Consider the following 8,950-nt stretch of genomic DNA (forward strand, 5'->3'; position numbering starts at 1 on the left):
TTCTACATTTTCTGCCATATAAAGCTTTGAAGGGAGCCATCTTGATGCTTTCTTGGTAACTATTATTATAAGAAAACTCAGCTAACGGTAACTATAACTCCCATGATCCTTTAGAAGACAATACACATGCTCTTAACATATCCTCCAAAACAGCATTCACTCGTTCAGTCTGACCATCTGTCTGAGGATGATAAGCGGTACTACGAATCAAACTAGTTCCTAAGCCTTTGTGTAAATGTTCCCAAAAGTGAGCCATGAACTGTGAGCCTCTATCAGATACTATGGTCTTTGGTATACCATGCAACCTCACAATTTCCATGATATACTTCTCGGCATATTGAGGTGGTCGATATGTTGTTTTGACAGGTAGGAAATGAGCGGTCTTGGTAAGACGATCCACAATTACCCAAATCGAATCATGCCCTTTTTGAGTAGTGGGCAAACCCATGATAAAATCCATGCTGATATCGTCCCACTTCCAACTAGGGACTGATAATGGTTGCAACATACCGGTAGGTTTCATGTGAATTGCTTTCACTCGACAACATGTGTCACATCTGATAACATATGCTGTAATTTCTTTCTTCATTTTGGTCCACCAATAGCGAGATCTTAGTTCTTGATACATCTTACTACTTCTGGGATGGATAGATAGCTTAGAAAGGTGAGCTTCATCCATGAGTTTATTCCTAAGCTCTCGATCCTTGGGAACCACAAGACGGTCGTCAAACCACAACATGCCCTGTTCATCCACTTTAAAGTGTTGAGACGGCTTTTCTTTTATTTTCTCTTTGATGTGGAATATCCCCTTGTCGGTTTTCTGGCCTTCTATTATCTTACTCTCCAAAGAGCAACTAATCTGAATACTATGTAACACAGCAGGATGCATTAGATCGAACCCATCTTCAAGTAATGGCTGCACATTCAAGTAATGTGACTTTCTGCTCAAAGCATCTGCCACTACATTGGCTTTTCCAGGATGATATTTCACATTCAAGTTGTAATCCTTGATCAATTCCAACCATCTACGCTGTCTCATGTTTAACTCTGGTTGGGTAAAGATATACTTAAGACTCTTGTGATCTATGAAGATGTTGCACACATTACCAAGTAGATAATGTCTTCAAATTTTTAGGGCGTGCATAACTGCAGCAAGTTCAAGATCATGTGTTGGATAGTTGACCTCGTGCTTTCTCAATTGACGTGATGCATAAGCAATGACTCTCCTTTCCTGCATAAGAACACAGCCCAATCCAGTCTTCGATGCGTCGCAAAACACATCAAATGGTTTCTCGATATCTGGTTGTGCTAGAACAGGAGCAGTGGTCAACAGTTTCCGCAAAGTGTGGAAAGCTGCTTCACACTCCTCTGTCCACACAAACTTGTGATCCTTCTGTAGGAGACTCATCATCGGTTTGGCAATTTTTGAGAAATCTGGTATAAAGCGACGGTAATAACCCGCTAGTCCTAAGAAACTTCTAATCTCAGGAACTGTGGTCGGTGCTTTTCAATTCATAACTTCTTGCACCTTACTTGGATCGACTGAAACTCCATTCTCTGATTGAATGTGACCATGGAAAGGAACTTCCTTCAACCAGAATTCGCATTTGCTAAACTTAGCATACAGTTGATGATCCCTAAGTCTGGTCAAGACAGTTCTCAGATGCTCTTCATGATCTTTCTTGTTCTCGGAGTACACCAGAATGTCATCGATGAACACTACCACAAACTTATCCAATTCTAGCATGAAAACTGTATTCATCAAAAACATAAAGTATGCAGGAGCATTTGTCAAGCCAAAAGACATGACAAGATACTCATACAACCCGTATCTGGTGGAAAATGCAGTTTTTGGTATATCCTGAGGCCTAATCTTGATCTGATGATAACCGGATCTCAAATCTATTTTTGAGAACACCTTGGCCTTGGATAATTGGTCAAACAGAACATCAATATGTGGCAAGGGATATTTATTCTTGATGGTCACCGCATTGAGTGGCCTATAATCTACGCACATTCTCAACATGCCCTCCTTCTTCTTTTTCACAAACAAGGCGGGACATCCCCATTCAGACTTACTTGGCCATATAAACCCCTTTTTTGATAAATCTTCTAATTGCTTCTTCAGCTCAGCTAACTCATCTAGAGGCATCCGATAGGGTCTCCTTGAAATCGGAGCTGTTCTGGGGACTAGCTCAATTCCAAACTCAATCTCCCTATCTGGCGGAAGACCAGGTAGCTCATCCGGGAATACATCCAGGAATTCACACACTATCGAAATCTGATAAATAGGAATGACTGCCGTAGCACATGTAACACTTATCAGGTCTGTTCTCCGAGGCAATGGTATTTGGAAAGTACCCTCACCTAGGGGATCCTTAAGGGTAAGTACTCGACTTCCAGTATCTATGACTGCTCCCCAATCCTTCATCCAATTCATCCCTATAATGACATCCAAAACTAATCCAGGCATAACTATTAAGTTCACTCGGAACTTCCTACTACCTAATTCAAGGGTTGCCCCTCGAACCATCCGGTTGGTCAAAACATCAGCCCCTGCTGAACTTATACGGTACCCATAACCCAGTTCTGTGCATAGTTGTCCATGTTTCTGTGCAAATGCTTGACTCATAAAAGAATGCGATGATCCAGAATCAAATAGAACAACTGCAGGGTTTTCGTTGATAGGAAACTTACCAGCAGTGACGGGTTCTCCCTCTAGAATTTCATCCACTGTCGTACTATGCACTCTAGCATTATAAGTCCGCTGCTTCTTCTTGGGCAGGTACGGACAAAACCTCAAGAAATGGCTGGGTTGATCACAGTTATAGCAGGGTCCTCTCACTGTCCCGGCAGATCCCATAGCTCCCTTGGAACTGCCTTGTACCATAGTTGCAGCTGCTTTGTTGGGCTGTACTGCCATCTTGTACGGCTTCTGAGGTCCACGGAACTTCTGACTTCTTTGCTGAGGTGGCCTAAACCTAGCACCAGGTGCCGATGGGCGATAAGGAGGATGACCTCCCATAGGTGCTCTAGCTTGGGACGGACCACCTTCAAAGGCTCTCTTACGTGTCTTGGCTGCGGTGCTGGCGTTGTTATTCTTCTCCTGCTTCAGGCAGTCGCTGATGAAGTCATTGAATCTGACTCGGTTGTTGGTACCAACATGCTTCATCATTTTTGGATTGAGACCCCTCGTAAAACTGGCTATTCTTTTAGCATCTGTGTCAACCATGTCGGGAGCATAGCGACACAAGTTGTTGAAGGCATGCAGGTATTGCGTCACGGTCTTGGTGCCCTGGTTCAATGCTAGAAACTCTCCCAACTTCATCTCGATCAGCCCGGGTGGAATATAGACTCCACGGAAGGCCTCAGCAAACTCTCTCCAAGTAATTTGAGCATTTGGAGGGAAGGTGGTGCGATGGTGCTTCCACCACATTCCCGCTGGTCCTTGCAACTAAAGTGCAGCATACTCTGTTTTCAGAACTTCAGTCATCCTCAACACACGGAATTTATCTTCCATCGTGTTGATCCATTCCTCAGCATCGAGTGGCTCTGTTGCTTCCTTGAATACTGGCGGCCTGGTGTCCATGAAATCTTTGAAGCTGCTATATTGGTTCACTCCCATGCCACCACCTTGATTGTTACCACGTTGAACGTTGTTGGCGATGGTGCGCAGAAAATCTTCCATGTTCTTCTGAGATTGTTCCGCGTTGCGCTGACTCCTGAGCAGCTGTGCGAGGAACATCTCGGGGGTAAACGGGGGAGGAGGTGGCAAATGCGGTTCATGGGGAGGTTCATTGTTGTTGCCGTGGTTTCCACCACCACCACCAGTCCCCGCACCGTTAGCACCAGTCTCAGCGGCCTCATACGTGGTTCGGCAAGTGTTTGTCATCTGCATATTTCAGCAACAAGTAAGGATTGAGTGAAGCTATAATAATTGCGAGTGAAGGAAAAATTATGCCGTACTAAATTTACTGGAGAGAATAAATTCATACAATAAAACAGAGGCATAACAATCGCATCCCAATTAAAACAACAGCACTTAATCAAATTACTTCAACGGCAAACATCGCGTCCATACAACCAATTTGCCAGCATACATACACTGGACTTTTATGCGTTCAGGTATCGCACTTGAAAATCAAGTTCCAACCACATGCCAAGTCTCATACATTTGAAGCAACATACAATAAGTTACATGCCAACAAAAGAAAGGTCATTGCGGCAGGACCTAGATACTAGCGCAAGGCAACTAGCCTACTCCTCGGGGCCATCGTCGGGATTGGAGACGTCACCATCGCCTCCAGGTGAAACTACAGGCTCGTCCTCGTTGTTGTCGTCGATGTCCATGCCAGCGGCGTTTGGTGGAGCATATGGGCCAACCCCATTATAGAGCGCGTGAAACTCCTCGTGCAGGTTGCCGTTGTATTCCTCTAGCTCATCGACTCTCTGCAGTAGAAGGTTTCTTGCGTTCTAGGCTTCATTCCTTTCCTGAACCAACTATCCTATCATGCGGTCAGCATTGTTGTTGGCTTGAGTCAACATATGCACCCGCTGCATAGCTCTATCACCTCTCTCAACCGCCTGATCTCGCTGTAAGTTCATATCAGCCAGCTGCTCCTGCAAACTAGCTATAGCACGTGCCTGTCTCTTCTTCTGCTTCTTCCCTTTGAGCTTATCCTCACTACGCAAGCCAGTCAAAGTCCAGTAGGTACTCTCGAGACCCTCATACGCTCTGATGGTGGCGAACATAGCACTCATTGCCTAGTTGTTGCTAGCCTGTCCCTCAGCTGGACCTCTGACCAATGCACTTCCCTGAGGCTGAACCCAAATGGCATCACGAGGATCATCCCTAGGAAAAGTGCCAGCTAGAGCTACTGCAAGCTCATTGGGAAATCTGCTCATAATGTCCCTGATGACACGGAAGGCTGCTCCCTCTGCACCCTCAGCTGGAGTGCGACCCTCAAACTCCAAATGCCAACCATCCCAATCTGGAGTATCACCGAGAGCAGGAACCGTGATCTCCACCACTGTGAGTCCATCCTCTGCTAACTGGCTCTCATTCCAAGAGTACACCGGCTCTTGACCCTCTAGGTACCCCACATCATGGAGCACTCTCCAAAGCAAGGTCGGCATGCTAAACTCGCTCAAGAAGGTGTCCGTGGTGCGGTGCTCCCTCAGGGCCAACGGACGTCGAGGTGCTCTTCCTCCGGTGGACTTACGGGCGGTCTACTTTGTGCGGGCCATCTATAGCAAAAGTTCTTTTATTACCTCGGGGAAACATATTTTAGGTGATACAACTTTTATCAAAAGGAGATAATCAATTTATAAGGGGAGGAATGCATGACATGAATGAAATGCACAAATAACATGATGTATGTACGTGCCGTACGTTCTCACAAACTTATGAAATAAATAAGTTCTAACGACGAATTCGGTGGCATACAAACGATCTCTCAAATACGTAGCTAATACGTTCTACACGATAGCGTTGTTATGTACCTGCAGAAGATTCAATTCAGCCCAATTCCCAATGAATGCATAAAAGCAATAAAGTTTTATCTACACGCTCTACACGAATCCCCAGATACGTGTACAACGGTAGTAACTACCCGAACCATCGTCCTATTGACGGCATCGCCTCAACAGACGGAAGACCCATACATGAGATACCTTTGTAAAACATGCATAGAACATGTAATTATTCCAGCATCATATAAGCATTCACCCTAGATCGGCGGTGTATCCGATCATGCTCTCACAGCTCACACTTACCGATGCGTAGAGGCAATTGATCCATACATCACCACTCAAACAAGTGGCACTCATATAATAGCACGCCGTATGAGCGACGAAAGAGAAATATGATGCAAGAACCTCAGTCAGTACTTAATTAAGCCACCTAAAGTCCTTAACTGGGTATAAAGGATATGATCACTGGCACACTTTATATTTTGAAAATCACATTTTCCAAACGCCTTTTTGTTTTAAATACACTTATGAACAGTAACATGCTAAACCATGCTCTGATGCCAGCTGTAACAGAACCGACCAATTATATGAAATTAAGTAAGAAAATCATCTGCCAGAGCAGACGATTTAGCAAACTTAAGCCCGTATAACCCGGTAGTCCATGAAATCATGAAGGATTTCAAACCAACTTCCATTCCAGCCAAGATCGTAATAAGTTTAGCGGTCACCATCACATATTACATAAAAGTTCGCAATCTCAGATACATCAGAGTTTCAACATAGTTATTACAAAACCAGTTCGAATAAAAGTAGCGGAAATCATTTGTTCAAACCACACACACACTCACGCGGAGTTCAAATATAGTGCCAGCTAATGATCATCTCCAGTAAAAGCATCAGACGAGACGTAAGGAATGACCATGCCCATGGTCCTAAGTATCACCCATCGCAGGATAAAGGCAGTTGATACAGTAGCCGTAATACATCTGCCCATCTGCAACAAGTGGGAATAAAACCCTGAGTACGAGAAGGTACTCAGCTAGACTTACCCGACAGAATCAAAAATAAATGACACCAAGGATTATGAAGGGCTTTATAGTATGGTAGCTGACTCATTTGCAAAAAGAAGCATTTTTAGCATTTCAAGAACCTTTCTAAAAGCATTATTGCCAAGTTAATTATTATGAACCTGTCGACTAGATTTGCACCTATACTAGAGTAAACCTGTGATTAAGCAGATAATGATAACCAATGATCATTAAACAACTTCCATACTGTCATATTCATTACAACTATCCAAGTGTTCCATAAACATTTACTACGATGAAGTCACTCAAGTCAAGTGCTCACTATCCAGGAGCGATGGCGATTCGAATCGATTCCTAACCAGCTGGTGATTTATTCCTTACATAAACCTCACTCACCCGCTAAAGTGAGATATTGATCACCGAGTCAACTTTCCAGGAATCTCGAGTTTGCCAGGAACCACATGTACCCGGGGGCCGACCGACTGCACTTTGGTCTTATCATCCCGCCCTCGTGTCCTACCACACCTGCTCCGGCACAGTGCGTTGCGGGCAATCTACTCGGCCCAAAAAATCTCCCAGCTTCGCGGTTGGAAGGTACTTTATCCGGCCAGCTAAATGTAAGGCATGCGTTCAACATGACTCGAGGCCCAACAACGGTCGGTCCTTAATCGACACAGACGGAAACACTACAGTCCAAAACTCTGCAAGTCTCCGTCCGATCTCAACTTCATTTAACACTTAGTTATACCATGACTTCATAGTCATCCAAGCAGATCCAGGTAACCACCTATAGCTCGCAGGTGATAGGAAATCACTCGACTTCTACCGGTCTAAGCCAGCTAAGCATTGACTCGACTGCGGATACCAGGGTAATAAGGATATAGTATAACAAAGGTAAACAAGGTATAATGCAGTAACGGTTGCAAACAACTCCTGAACGTAATGCATCAATTAAAGTAAAGCATTTAATTAAATAATTGCAAATCGGGAGAAAATGCTCCGGGGCTTGCCTCTCTCGAAGCAGCTCGGGCGGTGATCGGGGCACTCCGGAAGTTCCTCAACGTCCTCCTCATCGGCTTCTAGCACTTCCTGCTGCTGCACCTCGAGCTGCTCCTCGGGCTCCTCAGGTATGATGACTGGGTTCTCGGTTTGCGATCCTGTATGATGCAATGCGCGTAAGTGCTTATGCGAACGGTGCATCGAATGAGATGAATGCAATGGATATGTTTAACTGCAAGGTAGTCAACATCATCCAAGAAAATATACTACAAGCACATCTCATCTACTGCATTCCCTTCTACTACTAATATGTTAAGTCAACATATTTTATTAACTGCTTCAAAGATACACCAAAACTTTGCTAATTTCTTAAACACATAAAGCAGTGCTGAATTAAACCCTAATTAATAATAGGTTTGAATAGCAACCTCTATTTTTCTTGCTTAGAAAAATCTTAGAAAATTACTACAGCATAGTACTACCCTAAGTAGTTTACTAACAGATTTTCATGATATTTGAATGAGTGGATTAGCCTACACAAAAATAACAAGCTATGGCATGATTTTGTACATGAAAATACTTTGTACTGTGAAAAGTATCAAACAACAGAGTTAGTATTTTTCCTATGTTCTCCATAGCATATAATGACTGTACAAAAATTGTCACATGCATGTTTTATACAAAATTTGTTCTCTAGCAAAAATAACAAAAATCAGCCATTAAAGCTACTTGAACTCCACCTAAAAATTTTCCCACAGCACATGCATGAAACATATTTTTCCTATGAAGTACATGACATAAGAAGATTAACAAACTTGGAATCATATTTTTCTGAAGCCTATAGATTTTTCTACATATTTTTCAAGTTATCAGCAATATTCATGATTAAATAAAGTCCTACAGAAAAGTATTTCAAAAATGACATGCAATAATTTTCCCTGGTAGATCTGATGATAAGGAACCTAGACAAATTTATTTCAATAGATTTGGATCAACTTTGAGTACCCAAACATTTTTCAAACCATTTCAAATTTCAAATAATAAAGAATAAATGAAAAACAATTCATTTAAACGATACTGGGCCAGCCCGCTGGAAATCAGCTGGTCCATGGCCGTTTTCGGCCTGCGCGGCCCGAGCGCAAGGGAGGGGAAGTCGGCCCAGCAGGGCGTCAGCCCACTGCCGCTCGGCCTGGCCGGCCTGGCTGGCTGAGGCAGAGTGCCTCGCTGGTGCTTGCGCTGGCGCGGCGGCGTGGCTCGGCCATGAGGCCGGCGGCCATCTCCGGCCATGGCAGGGCGAGCTAGCGAGCGCACATGATGCGCGAGAAGACGGCGAGTGCGGTAGGGTAGCTAGGCGGGGCTGGAGAAGAGAAGGAAGTCGACTTCCATGGCGGCCGAGCACGGCGGCGCCATGGCCGTCGGTGGCGAGGCTCGGGGAGGCTCAACCTGAGCTC

The sequence above is a fragment of the Miscanthus floridulus genome, chromosome 13 (genome assembly GCF_019320115.1).
Source record: "Miscanthus floridulus cultivar M001 chromosome 13, ASM1932011v1, whole genome shotgun sequence".
Classification (NCBI taxonomy): domain Eukaryota; kingdom Viridiplantae; phylum Streptophyta; class Magnoliopsida; order Poales; family Poaceae; genus Miscanthus; species Miscanthus floridulus.